General features: G+C 44.6%; 1 protein-coding gene across 4 annotated transcripts in view; it reads left to right on the top strand.

Moving 5' to 3' along the window:
• The first annotated feature begins 470 nt into the window (after positions 1-470).
• The window catches only part of CCDC160 (coiled-coil domain containing 160), a 42186-nt gene continuing 19942 nt past the window's right edge, over positions 471-22714 (top strand). The window contains exons 1-2 of one of the 4 annotated variants that reach the window (XM_033946733.1): positions 471-667; positions 1140-1236. The gene's annotated coding sequence lies outside the window, so the exon portion shown is untranslated. Of the gene's footprint in view, positions 668-1139; positions 1237-4188; positions 4410-5893; positions 6034-22573; positions 22713-22714 lie in introns of those variants that run through there. The other 3 variants (XM_033946732.1, XM_033946731.1, XM_033946730.1) reach the window with 3 other exon arrangements.

Below are 22714 nucleotides of genomic sequence, written 5' to 3'. Positions count from 1 at the left end.
ACATTTTGTCAAGTGTAAGTGTAATGAATTTTTCTGTCACCTTTGAGCTATAGAAAATAGATTTCAAATAAGATGATATTGCCCCGATCTGAGGGCACCGAAACGACAACGAAGATTTAAATGCTGATTTATCCGTTCACCTTCTATTTATCAATCAGTTATCGACCACAAAAAAAAAAAATAAATGCATTATGCTTTAAATACGTTGTAAAAGCAGAGGCTTGTCGATACGATACGTCTAAGTTTCTTTTCGTGCGTGGTATAAAATATGTTTTTTTAAAAAGTACTTATTTTTAGATTTGGGGTAAATACTGAGAACAAAGACTTACCCCAGAAAAAAAATGTGCTCTGAGTCAGCAAGAGCTGAAAGCAAAGCACGTGATCTTCCCCAGCTTTTTAAATCTGTGGTCATGCTGAGGCTAAAAGCCTGTGACCCTTGAACCTCTCCTCCCCTTCTCTCTCCCTTCATCCCTGCCCCACCACGGCCCCAGCCATAGTCATAAGCAGGAGCAAACACCAGGCACAGCCATTGTGAGAAACACAATGCAACTCGCCCCTCAATGAAAGAGGCGAAAACGACTGGCAGACCCTTAAAAATTAACACCACTTACAAGTTACATTTATGTATTATATAGAAACGTTTGATCATACTCTGCCCAGGTGTTGTGTAAGTATATTCTCCAAACACACACTTTATTTGTTGCTGTTATGAGCAGTTGACGTTTGGACAATGAAACAATACTTTGACTCTGGTGTTCATCCGTTTCGAGACTTGTTTGTGATTCGTGTTATTGGCTGATTTTGTTCACGAGCTAAGAACCCCAAGGCATGCTTTGTGACGTCATAAAGTGTTGTGAAATTTCGGCGTAGCTATAAAGCGTGGTCCCCACGGAGCTACTTCACTGAGTTAGTTAGGGGGGGGGGGAGCAGAATCCTACACTTGTAACAAACACTTCTATTGTTCCCTTGTATACGTATAATGAGCGAAAGATTGGTTCCAGCCATCTGTATTCATCATTTATTGTAAATCATTTTAAGCTACATGAAAAGTATCGTGTACAATTTAATCATAATAAAGACAAAGATTCCAGGAAAACCGAAAGCACCGATGAATCTTTTCTTTTCTGTTCAATTTCTAGTTTCCAGAGCTGTGTTTCCCCAGAAGTTTTGTGATGCTTCTTCAGGTTTTGTTGTTTTTGAGGGGGGGCAGCTGTGGAAGGAACTGCAGAAATTCAAGTATGGTAGAGAAAGCATTTGCAAGCTCTGATGAACATAATCTGGCAAAAGCCTTTCACACATTGTTTTGTTATTTGAACCAACAGTTGGTGCACTGTTACCTGTTGAGTGGTTAGAAAACTATGGCTTTGTAGATGGGTGTTTTAAAGACCACACAAGTTAAGTTTTATTTGAAATAGAATGTCATGGTAAACAACAAATAGGGTCAAAACTTGGTTTTGTAAATGTGGTGATCACCTTTTGTTACAGCTAGGCTGAAAAACAAACAAATATATAATATATAAAAAAAATAACAATAAACGCTTCATACCTGTTTAGAATTGTATAAATCTAGTTTTAATTTTAGTGATATAATGTTTCAGGTTGAAATTGACTTAAAATCAAATGTACAACACATATGTTGTCAAAAACTAAAAAACTACTACAACCTGCTGAAATAAAAGCTCCTGTGAGAGTCTAAAAAAGACTTTTAAAATTATGCAGGCTTATATGTGTGTAAGGTTTTTATATTACAATTATGGATCTTGTTTTATAGTGGTATATACTGGTTTACATTGTACTGTAAATTTTATGTTTCTTAACCTCTGATTCTTAATTTTTAAAAAAGACAGTTTATATGTTTTGAAATTAAGGGCTCCTTTTACTAAGGTGCGCTAGTGTTTTTAGCACGTTCTGCGTTGCTGCACGCACTAACCTTGTGCTATGCGCCAAAAACTAACACCAGCTCAATGGAGGCGTTGCATTGCAGCGCACGCTAAGCGCGTGCTAAAACCACTAGCGCAGCTTAGTAAAAAGAGCCCTAAATTTAAAAATATAGCTGCATTGTAATCAGAATGCAATGTTTTGAAATGTGTGGATTAGGATAGCAATTAGAAATTCAGAACCATTTCATTTGCATATAAAGCTCAAATGTAACACAAATAGAGCTTGTAGTTGGTAAATTAAGGAACGGTACTTAACTGATTTATATGTGAAACTTTGGCCTCTCTACCATCTAACTGATATGAAATCCTTTCCAAGATGATAACTAATAGGGGAGGCAAATTTTACACGTGTTGACGCTAAAGCATGTTATTAAATCGTCACAATAAAAATGTGATATTAAAGCTGTCTTATAGTTTGATGAAATGGACTTGATTAATGCAGTGAGGAAAAATCACAATAATACATTTTATAACGCTGGAAGGGCGCGCGTGTCGTATAAATCTGTGAGATCAAAGAGCACCCAAGTTCATTCTTTTTTTAAAATAATGGTTTAATGTGAAATATGTATGAGTATTTTTCCTTTGTTCTCGGTCAGTGTTTCTCAACTGGGTCCTGGAGTACCCCTTGCCAGTCAGGTTTTCAGGATATCTGCAATGAATATGCATAAACTTGATTTGCATAGACCGCCTCCATTATATGCAAATTTCTTTTGTGCGTATTCTTTCTGGATATCCTGAAAACCCTGACTGGCAAGGGCAGTTCTCCAGGACCGAGTTGAGGAACACTGTTCTAGGTGACCCTGGAAAGCTCACAGGCTCTGCTACTTAAGAACATAAGAAGTTGCCTCCGCTGAGACAGACCAGAAGTCCATCTTGCCCAGCGGTCCGCTCCCACGGCGGCCCATCAGGCCTATTACCTGAACAGTAGTCCCAGACTAATTTTGTAGTTTACCTCTAATCCTATCCCTAAACCTACCTCCACTCCTATCTGTACACTTGTTTCATGAAGCTGCCCTATGATGAGATCCATTCAGAAGCAAGCTCTTAATTCATCCTTTTTGTTCTGTACATATGCAACATGTACAGTACTTGCAGTTAGCTCATACATAGCATATGAAGGAAGATCAACATTCAAATTTATCCTAAAACTAGGTAGCAGAAATAAAACAAAAACATAAAGGAAAAAAAAAATACCTTTTTTTATTGGACTAACTTACCCCCTCTTTTACAAAATCCGGTAACGCGGGCCGGCACAGTAAATGCTCCAATGCCTTTAGGAATTGAATGGACATTGGAGCAGTTGCCGCTTAGCACTTGGCTGCGTGGCTTTGTAATAGGATGCCTTAATGTAGTTTGATTACCTTTCAAAGGTAACCCCTTCTTCCTCAGAAAGCACATAAATCAAACAAAATGTGAAAAAGTTTTGCCCTTTTTTTTTTTTACAAAAATTTTACATTTAGAATTTATTGATATTTTTTGTCCATCCATTCATACAATTGTTGCTTATTGTGTATTAGGACTTTGTATACCGAATGTACTACAATTGTATATCTAGGTGGTGTACAAATTATTATATAAAACAAATAGATTAAGGAGCTCCATAAAAAAAAGATAAGAAAGAAATACCATTCGTACTAGACCAATCATAATATAATCTTCATATAAATAAATCTTCCGCTAGGAGGTCCGGACATTCAGTCAACCACTATCTGGTTAAATTGTGTGGCATGCAGGGGTTTCTTTATATCTTACAGTTAATTTCTCCTTCCTCTCTGTGTTGTTACTAGTTCACAATGCTTGCTGTATTCACTAATTCCCTTTCCTCCCCCCCCCTTCCTTTATTCATCATATAAGGAAATAGGCCTATTGTTGAGGCTTTGTGAGCTGTAGAAGGCACAGGGAAATCTGCTGACATGTCCAGATACAGAAACAAGAAATAGTTTGGATTTATAGCACACTAAGGTGGTTATTTTAGAAGGCTCTAATTGCAGCTTGGACGAGCACAAACCAACAATATTGCACATATATGCTGCCGTATTATTTCTGTTATTTGACTATTCTTCCATGCTATCTATTATGATATTGTACTGACATTCATCAAATTTCTGCTATGATTTTTTACAATGCTGTTAAATGTTTATATTTCTGACACTTTCATGTTAGTCCTATTACTAGGTTTCAGTTGTTTCCAGGTTTGCTTCATTGATTATATTCATGCTTGTGTTTGATCATTTTATTATTGTTACAGACGCCCGACTTAAGTATGACTCGTACTTAAGAACACGGTCGTGGCTTCATTTGATTTCACTGAGCAGTATTTCCAGTGGCACAGACTCCTACACTTCTCCTGCAGCAGACTCAGGAATGATGCATGGCTACATTAAGAACAATGTGTAGTTGTGCCTGCCGTTCCTTAGAGGGAACACTGGAACTAGGGACAGTTGGCTCTTTTGTCAGCTGGTGGCAGAGGTAAGCAGCAAGAATCTTAAAATCTACAGGTTCTGAGTTACATACAAATCCAACTTAAGAACAGCTTTGAAAACATAACTTGTTCTTAACCCAGGGACAGCCTGTACATGCATATTGCAAAGGGGTGTGGTCTGGGCATGTTCTGGATCTTAACGTTCTAGAGCAAACATGTCAACCTCTGGCCTGCAGTGTAATAAAATTTAGCCCGCTACACAATTACAAATTTGTACTTAAGCTGGCCGCCAGCAGACATCAGGTACAAGCACCGCATCAGCTATAGGTTCACGCGGCTTCCCAATCTCACATTAAAGCAGCCTGCAGAGGATTGCTGGTCGTCTGTAGCGATCCTAGTAGGCTGCCGTAGCCTCAACAGCACGTTCCCTCTGCTGTGGTCCCATACGTCAGAGGAGGGGCGGGACCGCGGTAGAGGGAACGTGCTGTGGAAGCTGATGGCAGTCTGCTAGGATCGCTACAGCTGACCGGCGATCCTCTGCAGGCTGCTTTAATGTGAGACCGGGAAGCCCGGATGGAGGGAGGGAAGGAACAGAGGGCCAAATCTGGGGCCAAAAGGAAAGATGCCAGACCTCTAGGGGAGGGAAGGGAATCAGAAGGGAAGAAGAAAGAAGGAGACCCTGGCAAGCGAGTTATCAGAAGACAACCAGAGCCTAGGACCACAACACAATTTGAATATTGACAGGCAACAAAAGGTAGAAAAAATAATTTTATTCTCTGTTTTGTGATTACAATAGGTCAGATTTGAACTGTCTATCCTGCCTGAGCTGGTGTTAGACAGCAGGCGTGAACTAGGACCTAAAAGAGAGAGGAAAAGTGTTTGGTTTTTATTTATTTTATTTACATCACAGAGCCAACGTGGGGTTGGAGAGGTTGTAACCCTATGCTTGTACTAAGACTAAGGGGTTCTTTTATTAAGGTGTGCATTTAGCGCGCACTAAATCGGTTAGCGTACCTTAATAAAAAAGACCCCTAAGTATCTTAATAAAAAATTTGGCCCGCGACTTAGCCTATGTTTTAGATTTAGGCTCCTTATGTGATTGAGTTTGACACCCCTGTTCTAGAGGGTATGTAATGTTTCAATACCTGCTTTAAATAATACCACAGTGTTACCCCATAAATCGCTTGGTGAACAACCTTTAAGATTTTATAATCAATTCTACACCGAATTGGCAACCAGTGTAGATTTTTCAATACCGGCTCATTCCACGCCACCCCTGTAATCATTCTCGCTGCTGCATTTTGCACAACTTGGAGTGCCCTGATTTTATCTTTCGCAATACCTAACAATAAGAAGTTGCAAAAATCCAGTCTGGACAGAACCAAGCTTTGCACCACAATTTGAAAATCTAACCTAGACGTCATATTTCTCACTCTTGACAGCAATCGTAATTGAAAGAATGCTCCTTTAACAACTTGCAAAAATGTCTACCCCTCATTACCTGGTCCTATGGATTCTTTCATCATTCCAGGGCCAGTAGTTCTGACTCCTGGGATGGGGCCACCAGAAGGTACCTTGAACCCTGGGTAGAGAAGGCAGCCTTCAGAGTCTGCAGATGAAAGGAGGCTGGAGGAAATAACCGCTGTAGCACAAAGGAAGCTGCCTTTCCTGGTGAGGCTCCCAGATCTGCTGTCATGTCTGCCTGGTGCCCCTATTCCTGACCCACCAGGGACTGAAGAATCCCTTTCAGGGATAGATGCTTCATTACTTTGTGTACCTACATAAGCAACTGTAAAATCAAAGTACTGTAGTTTAAATTGGTAAACTAGTGATATCTTTGGACTCTATATGAAGGGTAATAGACTGTCTTGGTAATGCAGTAAATAATGACAGAAAAAGACCATGGTCCATCTAGTTTGCCCAACAAGGTGGGCGGTGCCATACCTGCCACTCTCTGCCATGGTCTTCCCAAATGGAACAGGAAGTTGCATCAGAGTGGAGGCGGACTGCAGCAGAAGAGCAGCACTAGAGAATCGTTGCTACTCCGATGACCCCTTTGCATTTTAAAAGGTGAGGGGGGCCGAAATGGGGTCCAGAGAAGAGAAGGACATCCTGGCCCACAGGGGCCCTCTGGGGGAGGGATACTGGATGGGAGGATATTTGGTGGGTGGGGAAATCTGGTGAGGGGCAGGAAGGAGAGGAATTTGGGTGCCCCCTCCTTAATTTCTGCCCTAGGCCCCAGAATGTCTAACACTGGCCCTGTTTGCAGAAGTGTCAAAATTTTTATCTGAAGCTGTTCCACCTGTAATATCTGCTTTTTATGTGTCACTGTCTAAGGGTCTATGCTGGAACTACTGCTTTTTAACATATTTATAAATGATCTAGAGATGAGAATAACTAGTGAGATAACTCCCCCCCCCCCTTTTTTATGAAGGTTTTTTTTTAATCATTGTCCGTGGCAGTATTAGCTCCGACGCTCATAGAATTCCTATGAGTATCAGAGCTATCACTGCCGCCAGCAATAAAAAATCCTAATGTAGCTTTGTAAAAAGGGGGGGGAGGGGAATTTGCTAATGAGACAAAGTTGTTAAATCACAAGAGGATTGTAATAAATTGTAAAAGGGACCTTGTGAGACTAGGAGACTGGGCATCAAATTGGTAGATGCCATTTAATGTGAACGAGTGCAAAGAGAAGTACTGTACGTGGGAAAGAGGAACCTGAAGTATAGCAATGTGATGCAGGGTTCCATGTTAGGAATCGCCGCCCAAGAAAAAGATCTAGGTGTCTTCATTGAGGATACATTAAAACCCTCACCTCAGACTGCGGCAGTGGCTATGAAATCAAATAGAATGCTAAGAATTATTAGAAAAAGAATGGAAAAAAATGAAAATGTTATAATGCCTTTGTATCACTCAGTGGTATGATTGCATGTGTGCAATTGTGGTCACCATATCTCATAAAAGATATAGCAGGATTAGAAAAGGGATGGGATGACTTCCCTATGAAGAAAAGCTAAGGCGGCTAGGGCTCTTCAGCTTGGAGAAGAGATGGCTCAGGGAGATATGATAGAGGTCTACAAAATACTGAGTGGAACAGGAAGATGTGAATCACTAGTTTACTCTTTCCAAAAATACTAGGAATATGGGGCTTGTGATGAAGCTACTACGTAGTAGATTTAAAACAAACTGGAGAAAATATTTCTTCGCTCAACATGTAATTAAATTCTTGAATTCAATGAGGTGAAATCGGTTAGCTTAGCAGGGTTTAAAAAAGTTTTAGATAATTTCCTCAAACAAAAATCCATAAGCCATTATTGAGATGGCTTGAGGAAATCCACTGCTTATTCCTAGGATAAGCAGCATGAAATCTGTGTTACTTCTTGGGTTTTTGCCCAGTACAAGGGGCCACTGAAATTTTCTCAGCCCATCCAAGAAGAGAATGATGTGGAGCCATGATAAAACTTACAAGTTATTCCACACTTTTCTTGACACTTTTCATTTCATATCATTCAAACAAAAAGTGCAAAGTAGAAACAGGACACTGGGTTTGATGGACCTTCGGACTATCCCAGTATGGCAATTCTTATGTTCTTACCATAAAGGCAGAAAAGTATTTTATTCAGAATTTATTAATTTGGAATATGTCAGCTGTGGGAGGTGTGCATTTCTGATGTCTTATATTTCTCTTTCTCTAGTATTGCTAAAGAAAACACAGAAGTAGGGGTGGACCTGCATAAGAATATAAATGACTCTTTTATTAGCAAAGCACCAACAGGGCCGAGTTTCAGCGGATAACCGCTTGCTTCAGGGATCATCAATATTGCGATGGATGTATTATCATGACAAAAGATGTCAAAGCAAAGTCTGGATCTGATAGAGCCCAGAGTGTACTAAAGAGAAAAGCAAGAAAACTAAACTCTCTCTTGTGTACACATAGGTGTAGTTAGGGGTAGATTGTGGGCGTGTTGTGCATGTAGGTACCTGTTTTGGATTTAGGTGCCAGTAGGCACCTAACCTAGGCACATGCATGTAGGCCAAGAAAGAAAGCCCCAGCATAAATAGGGCGTGCCTAAAATTAGGACACCTAAGATGGCATTATGCATCATTCTATAAAGTGCATCTAACTTTTATAAAACCGCACTTATTGCTGCACTAGTCGACGCCTAATTTTTAGGCAACATATATAGAATTGGGTTCTAAATCCATTAATGCACCTTACTAAAAGGATCCATGAATGTCACTAATTGATCATAAAAGTGCTTTCGTAGTTCAGCTAAAGAAAGATGTAAAAAGCGATCAAATAAATAATAAACCCTAGCTTGCAAGACGAGATTGTTTTTTTATCTGCCATCATTTACTATATTATTTCAGCAATATACCATCCCTGAAGAATGGAAAGTAAATGGGAGTACATAAGAGATGCATAAGTGACCAGGCTGAGAATAATGAAAAACTACTGCAGTTGATAATCCAAAGGTTAATAGCACTAATTATGATGCATTTTTTTAAAAATCTTGCCTGGATTATACATGCACTAGTGGAACTTGTGTCATGGTAAAGTGCCCTTCTCTTAACTTGCCCTCACATAACCCTTTTCTCCCCTCTGGCTTGAGCTCCCCCTACAAAATAACAGTGTAAAACTCGGCCCCTGTCCAACCTTTTGAATAAATTAGGCTGCTTATGTCCCCCTAACTCCTCCCTTTCCTTCAAGCTGAGGTCTGTAGGAGTGCTGCTGAATCCCTTCTGCCCAGCTGGCACCAAAATTCTAAATGCCACAGGCTGAGCTGCAATGATTTTGATAATTAGTACATTTCTATCTAAACGTGCTTTTTAATTCAAGAGCATGTCCATTGAGGCTGTTGGAGCAAACACACAAGGAGCATCAAATGAGATAAGATGTCAGTGTTAGAGGGTTTCTGGAGAGCAGAGAGTATGTGAGGAAATATATTTCTTTCGTAAGTATCACAGTTGAGGAATTTTTCATGGAGCAGAATTTTTTTTTTTTTTGGGGGGGGATGGGGGTGAAGACTCCATCTTCTGTACTATCTTCACTTTGGTCTTAAAGAGAAGGAATCTTTTTTCCAAAAAGTAGGGACTGGAAATTCTGCCTGTTAGACAAAGAAAGCATTCCAAGCAGGTTCAGTAAATGCCCTGCTTTTGAGCTCCTCTCTGACCCAGGCACCAGGTCATGACCTGTTTCTCCAGAAACTTGAGTTAGTAGGTGTCCTTTTTTTGTGAGGTCCTTGTTTATCTCAAGTTAGCACTTTTTTCTTTATTGCTTGAATCCGCGGCTCGGGAGAGGACCTTCCATTTATCTTGCCAGTCTTTTTGATGGAAGTGAAAGAATTTTCCTGGAAGCCGGGATTTTATTGTGGAATCATGATGCCCCTTGGAGAGGCCAATTTTTTTGTGGACAAAGGTTTCTCCTTCGTGTCACTGCCTCATTGATATCCCTATGGTCACAGGCTCCCCCGAGGTCAGGAAAAGTGCATCCTTTTGTCCCAGCAAACATAGGATTCTGAGGAATAAAGGCGTTTGTAGGGGATACTAATTGAAAAGTATATGTGCTTGCAATTAACTATATATTTTTTTTGTATAAAGATGCTTGTGCAAACTTGAAAAGCCAGAGGCAAAATATTTAAAGGTGTCATAACTGTCTGCTTCTCATTCATGTTGAGCTTATTCATAATTCTTTCTTTTTGTATGTAGGCTTTTTTTTTCTCACCCGCTGTGCTATTTTTTATCATGTCTATTTTTTCTGATTCAACGGAAGTTGGAAAGAATTATACAAAACAGCTCAAGATGTCTGTTTTGTCCACTTCTCTGTCTGTCTGTGGGCAACGATTTTAATGGAATGGGATAAATCTCAGCATGGAGGGAAAAACTGGTGAAAAGATTACATTATTTGAAAATGGACCAGATTGGGCCAAGTTTCCAGAGAAATAAGTTACCCTCCTCCCAAACAGCCCAATGTATTTCTACAGGAGAAGCAGCTCCAGGTTCTGCAGTGCAGGAAGTTAAAGTGAAACACAACATTTACGAAATCACCCCTTTATTGACCATTATGATATTGTAAATCGGCATTTGTATGCTGCAGATAGTCTGACTGAATTTCAGTTTTGGCTTTCATGCCAAAACTGGCCTGAAATGCAAATTCAGCCATGGTTCGGTGTTGGCCAAAAATACTAGTGCATTTTCTGTTGAAACCAAAATTCTCCCCTCTATCCCCATGACAAAAAGTGTGACCTCTTTCTGCTCTCTGCTCTCCCAACTCCAACTTATAGGCCCTTCCCGAGCCTACCTTAGAAGCCCTGGTGGTCTAGTGGCCTCAGGGCAGGAGCTAACCCGTTGCTCTTGACCATACCAACTTCACAGGCAGCCATTTTGAAACTGGAGCTGTCATGAGCTAGCACCCTCTAGCATTATATCCCGGTTTAAGTTAGTTAATGACTGTTGGAGCTTAAATGCTAATAGCTGCCAGCTGAATATTAACTTAGGCATCACTAGCAATCCTTGAGGTAGGCACTGGTAATTTACCTGCGCCTATCTCTGACGCCTAAGCAAACCACGCCTATTCTCCCCCTATAACCATGCCTACTTTTCAGGTAGATGTCATTAGGCGCCTTGACTTAGGCGTTGCTCGGCATTCTAAGAATTCCACATTGGTAATTTAATTTTTTTTGATTGGCTGAAAACCGGTGCAGTCAATTATTATGCCAATTTTTAAAAAAGTTGTTGCGGATTCCAAAGTTAGGTGTCACTAGGCATCCTTGATTAGGGCATCTAGTGGTGCCTGATGTAGGCATCCTATACAGAATCCGGCCCTAAGTCTTCATTAAAATTTGAAGGTCACAACATTCTCTTTGTTGCAGACTTACATAAGAGAACCAGTTCCTTGCAATGAGGCCCCAGCTTAAGCATAAGAACATAAGAATTGCCGCTACTGGGTCAGACCAGTGTTCCCTCGTGCCCAGCAGTCCGCTCCCACGGTGGCCCTTAGGTAAAGGACCAGAGCCCTAACTGAGACTAGCCCTACCAGCGTACGTTCTGGTTCAGCAGGAACTTGTTTAACTTTGTCTTGAATCCCTGGAGAGTGTTTTCCCCTATGACAGTCTCCGGAAGAACGTTCCAGTTTTCTACCTCTCTCTGGGTGAAGAAGAACTTCCTAACGTTTGTACGGAATCTATCCCCTTTTAGCTTAGAGAGTGCCCTCTCGTTCTCTCTACCTTGGAGAGGGTGAACAACCTGTCCTTATCTACTAAGTCTATTCCCTTCAGTAACTTGAATGTTTCGATCATGTCCCCTCGCAGTCTCCTCTTTTCAAGGGAGAAGAGGCCCAGTTTCTATTGGCACCAAGTATGGCCTCTTTCTCCAGTGACAATGAAAGTCACTATTAATAATATTACTAAATCGTTTGATGATCTCAGTGTCCTCCTGAAAGACATACTAAGCCATATTGACAAGTTAAAGAGTGATAAATCACCTGTACTAGATGGTATAAATCCCAGGGTAATGAAAGAACTCAAACATGAAATTAGTGATCTCTAGCCTGTTAGTGATCTCTAGCCTGTCGCTAAAATCATCTGTAGTAGCTGAAGATTGGAGTGTGGCCAATGTTATGCTGATTTTTAAAAAGGGTTCCCAGAGTAGATCTGAGAAAATACAGATTGGTAAGCCTAACTTCAGTGCCTGGCAAAATAGTGGAAACAATTATAAAAAATAAAATTGTGGAACATGTAGACAAACATGATTCAATGAGACAGAGTCAGCATGGGTTCAGCCAAGGGAGGTCTTGCCTCACTAATTTGCTTGACTTCTTTGAAGGTGTGAATAAACATGTGGATAAAGGTGAGCTAGTTGATGTAGTGAATCTAGATTTTCAGAAAGCTTTTGACAAAGTTCCTCATTAGAGGCTCCTGAGATCATTAGAGAGTCATGGGATAGGAAGCAATATTCAGTTGTGGATTAGGAATTAATTATCAGACAGAAAACAGAGGGTAAGGTTAAATGACCATTTTTCTCAACGGAAGAGGGCAACCATTGGAGTGCCAGAAGGATCTGGTGCTATTGAACTTATTTATAGATGATCTGGAAATTGGGACAAGTAAGGTGATTAAAATAGCAGAAGACACTAAACTGTTCAAAGTTGTTAAAACGTATGCAGACTGTTAAAAAAAAAAAAGCAGTTAGAGGTATGGGGGAGGGGAAGGGAAGGGTGGCACACTTGTGGAGGGGAGGAATAGGAAGAGGTGGGGGGGTGCAGAGAGGAGGAGGAGTTCCGGTGCCCCCACCAACAAGGCGCCCCCCTTCTCCCCCTCCCCCCCCATACTATGCCACTGGTATCACTGTAACTCTAATCTCAGGATCCACACTGGATATCAAGATGTCCAAGGTCCTTGGAGTCATACTCAACTCCACCCTATCGTATGAATCTCAAGTATACAAATTAAGGAAGAAAACCTTCTACAATATGAGAAGACTATCAGACCCTTTTTTCAAGAGTGCCACTTTGCTGTACTAATGCAAATGCTTATACAATCTATCAGGGCTGTGGAGTTGGAGTTGGAGTTGGAATCGAGGAGTCAGAGACATTTTGGGTACCTGGAGTTAGAGGCAGAGGTACTAGATACTGAGAAGTCGAAGGATTTATCTACCGACTCCACAGCCCTGCTATCTATCCTAGCTGGATTGGGCAATTCCCTCTATGCGGGTCTAAACTCTACTTTCCTAAACAAACTACAGATGATACAAAACATAGCGATCAGACTAATATTCAAACTAAAAAAATTTGACTCTGTCTCACCTTACCATAAAAACTTACACCGGCTACCCATCAAAACTTGCATCACCTTCATCTTCAAACTATTGTGTATAATGTTCCAGATCCTATATGCAAAAACCGCTGAACCACTCATAAACCTATTCATCAATTCCTGGTCAACATCAACCAGAAAACTGGAATCGCAACTACTTCTTCCACCTCCCAAAGGGGTTAAATATAAATGCACAAATTGTTCTTCACTTATCTTGGCACCAAGACCTAGAACAACCACACGATTGACATCAGGATGGAAACATTCTGACAAAAAATTAAAAACTCTCTTATTTGAAAGTATACACACTATAGACAACTAACTCGAAATACCTAGTGTCATTAAACTTCATACTCAGCTCAAGTGTTATACCAGTACCGTAATGGAATCTCAATCCTCTCTTCCCCATTACTCCATTCAACATTCTATTATTCATTATATTGTAAGTTACCTTGAACCTATTTAAGTATAGTGCAACTAAGATACAGGCAATGTTTATTCCAATGAACAATTTGTTGCGCACAAATAAACCACCTTAAAGAGGTAAAGCGATCCAACACGGTCTGTGTTTCGAACAACACGTCTTCATCAGGGGTCCCTAAGATGGTGGTGAAAAAAGTTTATACACAAGTTGCCAAGTAGGGGGGTCACGTGATGACACAAAGCTAAGCGGCGGCTCCTTGCTCCGGCTCCAACCCTCTCACAACTAAATTACGCTTTATTGCCTATTATTCGCACCGCTCCTGCTCTATATTCCCACCCAGGTGCAGCTGATAGCTTCGAGGTGCAGCAAGCTGAGCCGCTTTATCTTACGAAGGCGTTTGCCTGAGTTATGCCCGTTAAGACCCCGCAACCGGCTCGGGCTCAACATGTACACGAGGCATCCAAAATTGCATCAGCTCTCTCTCCACCACCACAAGTGCTGCTGCAGGATGATGCCGTGAAGGAGCTCACTAAGAATATATCTGCGGCTATAGATGAGAGGCTCACTAAGCTCCAAGCCACTGTGGATGACATATGGGACTGTTTGGAGCGTCACGGCCAGCGGCTCCACACCACAGAGACTCCCATTGCCGCCCAGGCTATGGAGACACAAATTCGCACTTTGGAGACCCAATGTGTTCCCTGCACAAGCGGCTTGAAGACCAAGAAAACCGAGGCCACCTTAACAACATTCGCTTGGTGGGACTGGCGGAGAGCGTTCAGGAGGCTGAGCTGCGGGAGCTTGTGGAACTGTAGCTCCCTAGAGTGGTGGACTTCTCCCCTGTGGGCTCTCGAATTCTAGTGGAGCGTGTTCATTGCCTGGGCCCCCGCAGAAAGGGAGTTGGTTGGCCCTGACCTGTTATTGCCAGGTTCCTTAACTTCACTGATAAGGCCTAGCTGATGTCGCTGTATCGTACAAAGGGCCAGTTGGAGCACGAGGGCTCAAAGGTGCTCTTGTTTCACGACTATTCCACGGAGGTGGCTGCTTGGAGGCGAGCTCTGGCACTCTACTGCTCGGAGCTCCGCAATAGAGGCCTCCAATTCGTGGTTCAATACCCTGCTCTGGTGAGGATTCTCGAAGACGGGGGACCAAAAGTGTGTGCTGACCTAGAGGCTCTTCGGGCATATGTTCGAGCCATGGCCCCTCTGGCTCCGGCGCCCTGATTGACCGTCTGCTGACTGCACGAGGTGCTTTGGGGACCGGAGATTCTACCTTTTTGCCTCTGGGGCTTGCAGGACTGCCGGTCCCTTTCATCGATTGGTTGGCATGTATACTGTGCCTTGCCTGCGGTCGGCCTTGCATGGCCTCAGGGCTAGCACATGTCTGCCTGCCACCCTGCCTGGTCTCCTTTCCCTCAGAGCGAGATCTCTTTGCCTGGACCCCTAGCCTGGCTGCTGCCAATTTGACGCTGGCCAATGGGGCCTTATGTACTTAGACTTTGCCCGGCTGGAGATCGCTGAGGTGCCCGCCTGGTGGGAGGGGGGGAGGGCTCACCATGGAGAGTGCCCTGTATTGGATGCCTTAGGCCCTGGCCATTCCTCTGACTATGTGCTGACTTTGTTACTCTTTTGGCCTGGAATTGCTTGCAATGTGCTCTTCAGGTTTTTGTTCTCCTTCATTGCATTGGGGATGTGTAGCGGTGGGTTGGGTGGGGGAGGGTGCTCTCTTTCTTTATTTTTCTTGTGAGGGGGTTGGGGGCTTCTCTTGGGTTTGTTCTTAATGTGGGGAGGGAGGGGGAATCTGAGGGCATGTCTGTTTGGGGTGGGACGGGGGTGGGGGATTGGACAGGTGGGGGTGGTGTGCTTGGTGGATGCTGTGGGGACTGTTGGGGTGTTGGTATATGTGTGCGATGATTGTCTGGGGTGTACAACTGGGGAGGGAATGGGGGAGGCAGGATCTGCTCCTGGGAGTGATTGGCGCTCTTGTGTGTGCCCTTGGGGTACAGCTGGGAGACCCTTGGGGACTGTAGGCTGCAATGGGGTCCTCTGACATTGTATGCGAGTGCCTCCCTTGGCTATGGCAGATTTCACTTGTGTTACTTTAAATGTGGCCGGTATTAATTCTCCTGTCAAGCGAACTAAGGTGTTGTCCTTTCTGAAGAAAAAAAGGTATCGGTGGCCTTTCTGCAGGAGACACATCTTACCGTGAGCGAACATCAAAAACTGGCACGAGACTGGGTGGGGGAAGTGGCACATCCTCCTACAACTCTAGGCAACGGGGGGTAGCCATCCTCATTCATAAGGGGGTCACAGCGGTCATGCACAAAGTCATCCGGGATCCCCAGGGCCGCTTTGTCATCTGGGCGGGCTTGTTATCTGATAAACCGGTGGTTCTGTGCAATCTATATGCCCTAATGTCTACTCCCACTCTTTCTTTTCTACTATTGTAGCTAATCTCATAACGTTGCCCAACTATGAACTTATTGTGGGAGGGGACTTTAATGTTACTAGTGATCCTTCTATTGATTGCAAGCCACCTCGGTCAGTGCAGAAAGATAACAAACGCCGAGGGGTGAATTTTGTGATGGGAGAACTGGACCTCCAGGATGCGTGGCGGGTCTACCACCCTGGCGAGGTGGACTTCACCTTCTTTTCTGGAGTACACCTTAGCCACTCTCACCTGGACTATGTTCTGGTCCCTTCCTGCTCTATTGGCCGGGTGGTGCGTACCCACATCCTGGATGTCCCTTTCAGCAACCACACTGCTGTCTCTCTGACCTTGAGGTGGGGGGGGGGGCCCACTGCAGACCGCATATGGCACTTTAACCCATCCTTATATTTACATAAGGATTTTCACACCTATCTCATTGAGGCGTAGTCTATGTATAAGCGCACCAATGAGGGTGGGGAGGTCTCAGATATGGTGTTCTGGGAGGCCGTGAAGGCTTACCTCCGGGGATGTATCATAGCCTATACTATTCGCAAGTGAAAGCAGCGGGATGCTGAGCTCACATCGCTCACGAAACAATTACGGGAAAGTAAATCTTATCACTTAAAGCATCTCACCAACAACGCTCGTCAGGTGTATCTCCGTTTGCACAAACGGATTGATACTATCCTCACTGACAGAGGTTTAACTCATATAGAGTTTATAAGTTTAAACTTTACAAATGGGGGAACTGGGCAGAGAAGCTCTTGGCTAATCTGGTTAGGCCCTTTTGGAGAGCTGCGCGAGTATCCCGCATTCGTGAGAATCCTACTACCCTACACACTGAGGATGCAGCTGTTCAGATACAGTTTGCGCGCTTTTACAGTGAACTGTATAGCCCGGGCGGGTACGATACTACGGCCAGGGATCTCTTCTTTCGGGACTTGGCTCTTCCCCAGCTCACCAAGGCCCAGCGGGACTTGTTAAATGCACCTATTACCTGTCAGGAGATTACCACTGCCATCGGTAACTTGAAACTTGCTAAAGCCGCGGGGCCTGATGGCATGGGACCCAAGTTTTATAAAATTTTACGGCCGCATGTCGGGCCTGCTCTATGTGCTATGTACGTGGACATGCAGTCCGCCGACTGACTTCTCCCGGAACAAAATCATGCCAATGTGGTGGTGCTCCCCAAACCGGGTAAAGACCCTGAGCTCGTAGGCTCCTACAGGCCCGTTTCGTTACTTAATCAGGACATGAAGCTCCTCACTGCCATCCTAGCAAGACGGTTGGCACAGGTAGTCTCTGCTCTTATCCATCCCAATCAGGTGGGCTTCGTTCCTGGATGCTTTTCCTCCGTTAACATCCTAAAAGCCTTAGTGGCATTGCGCAAGGGACGGGGCCGAGCGGGGGATGACTTACTGGCCAGTCTAGATGCTGAGAAGACCTTCGACAAGGTCATGTGGCCCTATCTTTTTTGGGTTCTAGGGCAGTTCTGTATTACTGGCTCGTTTCACGATTAGGTTGTTTGCTTATACACTGCCCCGACAGCCCAGTTGCTCATCAACAGACGCCGCACGTCATTCTTTCCACTGCTTAGGGGGACCAGATAGGGCTGCCCCCTTTCTCCCTTGCTGTTCATTCTATCGCTAGAGCCCCTGGCAACTAAGATTCGGGCCTCCCCTGATATTTCGGGGATTCGGGTGGGACGGGAGGAGTGTAAGATTACCATGTTCGCCAATGATATGTTGTTGTTTGTTGGCAATGCTCGGGTCTCTCTCCTTCTTATCACTCGATTTATTTCTTCCTTCGGGTCCTTTTCGGGCTTCTGTATTAATTTTGGTAAATCTGAAGCGATGCCGGTGTCCTCGCCTTGTGCTTCCCGTCTCCTGCTTGCTTTCCCCGTTAGGTGGGCAGGAGGAGAGCTTAAATATCTTGGGATTTTTCTCAGTGCGGATTGGAATTGTGTCTAACAGCGTAATATTGTGCATAAGCTTACCCAGCTCCGTGACACCTGTCAATGCTGGGGGGACCTCCCTCTGTCTCTTTCTGGGAGGATAGACCTTGTCAAAATGGTCCTCTTACCTAAGATACAGTACCCTTTGCAGATGATCCCGCTCTGGATTAAGGAGGCGGATGAGCGGGCTTATAAGTCTTTTATTGGTTTCTTTATTTGGCGCCAGAAACGGGTGCGCATTAGTTATTGGATGCTTACTCAGAGTCGGAACCGGGGGGGGGGGGGCCTGGCGTTACCAGATCTCAGGTTGTATAACGTAGCCGCACTGATGCACTGGATGCACGAGCTCTCCACCTCCAGCTCGCGCTTTGCCCCCATGGGTCTCTTCGACTCGTGGGTGGCCCCGTACCGTGCCCTGGCGTGCCTAGATATCCCCCAGTGGCAGAGACCTAGGGTGGGTTGTAACTCACTGTGGCTGGACCCGCTGCGCCGTTCCCTGCTCTGGTAGAGGAGGAGGATTGGTGGGAGGGGGGGGGGCGGATAACTGGGCCCTCCAATATATCTGTGGCAACCCTGAGTTCCCTCCTGGAGCTGGGGGGGCTCGAGGACTGGCAGAGCGCTTAGGCTCGGGCCTCTGCTTGGGTCATATCTGTCCCCCATCCTCCCCCGGGGCCATGGTCTTTCCATCGTATGATGAGCTCCGTCGCCAATGGTCCTTACCCACTATGTTTTTCTTTGCCTACCTTCAACTACGCCATTTCTTTGCAGAGCACTGTGGGCGGAATCCTTTATGAGCTAGTTTCTTAAAAGTTGATCACCTTTTTCTGTCCCTCCCTGCTTCCTTGAACTCCTTATCCACTTGGTATGGGTTGTCCAGGAAGGAATGGGCAGATTCTCAGCTACAAGCTTTGGCATCTAAGTGGACTGCAGAGATGGGGGAGCCCATCAGTGTAGAAGCCCTGGCTATCTGCTTCTCCAATATAGCTAGAGGGGCTTGGAATGCTCTATTACAGGAGATACAATTTAAGCTGCTTCACCGCACATATTTCACCAGGGAACAGGCAGGCCTTTGGGACTCGGATGAGTGTGTTAAGTGTAAGCGTCTGAAAGGGACACTACTGCATATGCTGATTGAGTGCCCGATGTTGAGTACTTATTGGAATGAGGTGTTGGATGTTCTAGCTCGGACAGTGAGAGTACCTTTCCAGTGACCCTACCTGCTACTTGTGCTGGGCTCAGAGGGGGAGGTGCTGGATCAGGGCCTGAGAACGGAACATTGGCGGTTTCTCTATATTGCCCTGCTGGTTATCAAGTGGGGTGTGCTCCGGATGTGGATGGATGAACTTGCTCCTGAGGTGCTGGGCTGGAAACGGTCCCTCGCAGAAGTGGCCCGCAGAGAAATTTGCTGTGCTGGGAGGGGAATGTCTTCGTCTCAAGGACTGTACCGGTCTCTTTGGGAAGCGACCTTGCTGGAGGTCAGCGCATTGTGATACCTATATCTATATGTCCGATCACTCCGGTGGGAGGGGTGGTGGGCTCAGGGGAAGGTATGGGAGGTTGTGTATGTGTGTGGATGGGCTGTCTGAATGTTTTGTTCTTCGGGGGGGGGGGGGATTTCTTTGTGGCTTGTTGATGTCCCTTTCCTCTTCTAAATGGAAAGTACTGAATTGTATGTTCCCAGTTTGATCATAGTTTACTGGTTTTCTGCTCTTGTGGTTGTGGAGGACTGGCCTTGATGGGGGTACATAGGGGTAGTGGCCTCGGCCGCCCTCTCCTTGGCTGGAGTACTACGGACTTTGTATTTGTATTTGATACTTTTGTCTCCACATTCTGCCTGTATACAGGGCCAGATTAACCAATAGGCCTACGAGGCACGTGCCTAGGGCCTGACATTGTCAGGGGGGCCCCAGAGCTGGCGTTATAGGGAGCAAACAGGGCAGCTGCCCTGGGCCCCATAGATCCAGGGGGCCCCAAGGCCCCACAGCTCTATTAAAAAGCTAAATTTTCCTTTTCAGAAGGGCCCGACATGGCAGCCGTTCTCACAAGCTGCCGGCGGCTGCCCCAAAGCTTTCCCTCTCTGCAGCGATCTGCCTTGTCGGAAACAGGAAGTTGCAGCAGAGAGAAAACTTCAGAGCAGCCACCAGAAGCTTGTGAGAAATGCTGTCATGTTGGACCCTTCTGAAAACGAACCTCCCGGATGACGCTGCCCTCAAGTCTTGCGGCCGCCACGACTACACTGTCTACTGCCACTGCATCAGCTGATTCACGTGCCTCAAGTCATGCGGCCGCCATGCTTTAAGATGCTATGTTCCCGCCTTTCTCTGCCTTCGCCACTCGTGGTCACCTGCATCCTCCCGACTGCTGTCGCGGCTTGGGTCTGCCTCATCCTCCTGGCTGCCTGCACTTGAGGTAACTTGATTGTTTCTATCAAGTATTTCCTTTCTGAACAGTTTTGGTTCATTTATAGTTTGATTATCCTTATGTAAAAAAATTTGAAAAACTAGCTTGAATAACAACAAAACAATTTTAATAGCATTTCCCTGGTTATATGTGGCTCTGGTTTGTTTTTGCCCCCCTGCCTTTATTAGTTTTATTGATATGTGTTTTCTATTTAATGTGTTTTACCTACCATGTTGCCCCGAAAATACGACAGTGTCTTATATTTACTTGGGACCCAAAAAAGTCACTAGGTCTTATTTTCGGGGTATGCACATGACTATATCTCCCTTCCTCTCCTTCACCCCAATTCTTCTTCTTTCTTTTCTCTCCCCCACATATGCAGTATCTTTCCTCCCCTCCCTCGTGCAGCCTTGCCCAGCTTCTATCCTTCCCTCTCTCCCATCCCTTGTGCAGCAGAACCCTTGAGCACCCTCCGACCCCCACTGCGCGGCCAAACCCCCACTGACCCTCCATCCTTCCCTCCCCACTAATCACGAACGAGCCCTACCTTCATGCGAAGCAGCGTCGGGCCGGCAGCACTCTGAACACACTGCTTGGCCTTGTCCGTCGGGGATTTTACTCAGTAATGCGGTAGAGTGAAATTCCCGACAGACAAGGCCAAGCAGCCTGTTTAGAGTGCTGCTGGCCCGACACTGCTTCACATGAAGATAGGGCTCCCTCTATATTGGGTGAGGGTGTATCTGTGTTCCGTGTGTATGAAAGACATGGTTTTCTGTTAGCGTTGACTAGCCTTGTTTGGCGAAATGCATCAGGCATGGTTCTTGGGAGCACCTTAAATTAACCTGATTTAAATCTTCTTATTTTCTGCCAATCTTTTTTTTTTTTCATGTTGGATTCTTTGGTGGACTGCTTGCCTTGTTGTTCGTTACAAGTTAACATACATGGAGTGGAACGTACTAGAGGAGTTACAGATTTGGTTGTTTATACATATGGGTTACAGTTGGTTGACGTAGAGTGAGGCAGTTGAGAGGCGTTGTAAACCTGGTTATTAATATATAGACTTATATTTCGGATAGTATTACTGCTTTACAATATATTTGAACACTTTTAAATACGTATTGAAAGGGTTCAGAGTTAATGTCCTGGGTAAGTAGGTGGGAAGGGAAGGAAGGGGAATTTGTTCAGGGATGTTTGGGGATGGCATAGAAAAACTGTGCAATGGTATGCTAATCTTTGTTTTGAATTTTTAAAAAAGAAAGAAATACAGGTGGAAATAAAGTAGATAAGAAAACAGATAAATGGGGCGGGGCATGGGGGGCGAGGGCAGGGTGTGGGCGGGGCAGGGCCAGGGGGGCCCAGTGTCCTTGGGTGCCTAGGGGCCCTCGAAGAATTAATCCTGCCCTGCCTGTATATTGTTGCTTGTTATGCATGTTCACTACTTTCTGACCAATAAAAATTATTTCAAACAAAAAAAAAGTTGCCAAGTAGGTGAGCTGCGGTGTATGGTAGAGCATGGAACTGCTCGAAAAGATGCAATCATAGCCGAAACTTAGGGTTACCAGATTTTATGCTTATAAAATCCAAACCAATGGCCCTGCCCCCAAGAACTGTTCAGTTCCACCCAGCCATCCTCTTCTTGTACTCGGAGCCATGTTGGGAGGGCATCTGCACCTGCGCAGGTGTGACATGATGACATCACATGCATGCATGTGACATCACCACATTGCATCTGTGCATGCGCAGATACCCACCTGACACAGTCCCGAGCGGGAAGCTTGTCAAAACCTGGAGAAAGTGCTGGGTTTTGAAAAGCCGTCCAGATGCCTGGACAGTCGTCTAAAAAGAGGACATGTCTGGGTTAAACCGGACGTCTGGTAACCTGCCTACACAAACTGGTTGGGAAAGGAAACACTGCCTTATACTATAAAGATCAGGGGTAGGGAACTCCGGTCCTCGAGAGCCGTATTCCGGGTTTTCAGGATTTCCTCAGTGAATATGCATGAGATCTATTTGCATGCACTACTTTCAATGCATATTCATTGGGGAAATCCTGAAAACCCAACTGGTATATGGCTCTCGAGGACCGGAGTTCCCTACCCCTGCTATAGATATATTTTTTTAAAGATGCAAAAGCAGGTCTTAGGTTTGTTTGTGTATGTGTGTGGGGCGGAGGGTTTAAAAATGACTAAGTTTCTTGGTGGTTCTAGAATTGGTTACACTCCACCTTAAAAAAAATCAGTCCGCCTTAATTTAGTGCACTCTGCGTTCAGTATTTTTCCCTCTTGTTCGTCATCGCTGCTGGTTTGCTTTGTATCTGCGGCCATGTAAGGT

This window comes from Geotrypetes seraphini, chromosome 5 (assembly GCF_902459505.1).
Source record: "Geotrypetes seraphini chromosome 5, aGeoSer1.1, whole genome shotgun sequence".
Taxonomy (NCBI): Eukaryota; Metazoa; Chordata; class Amphibia; order Gymnophiona; family Dermophiidae; genus Geotrypetes; species Geotrypetes seraphini.
Note: the sequence above shows the minus strand (reverse complement) of the source record. Positions and strands in the feature narration are given on the sequence as shown.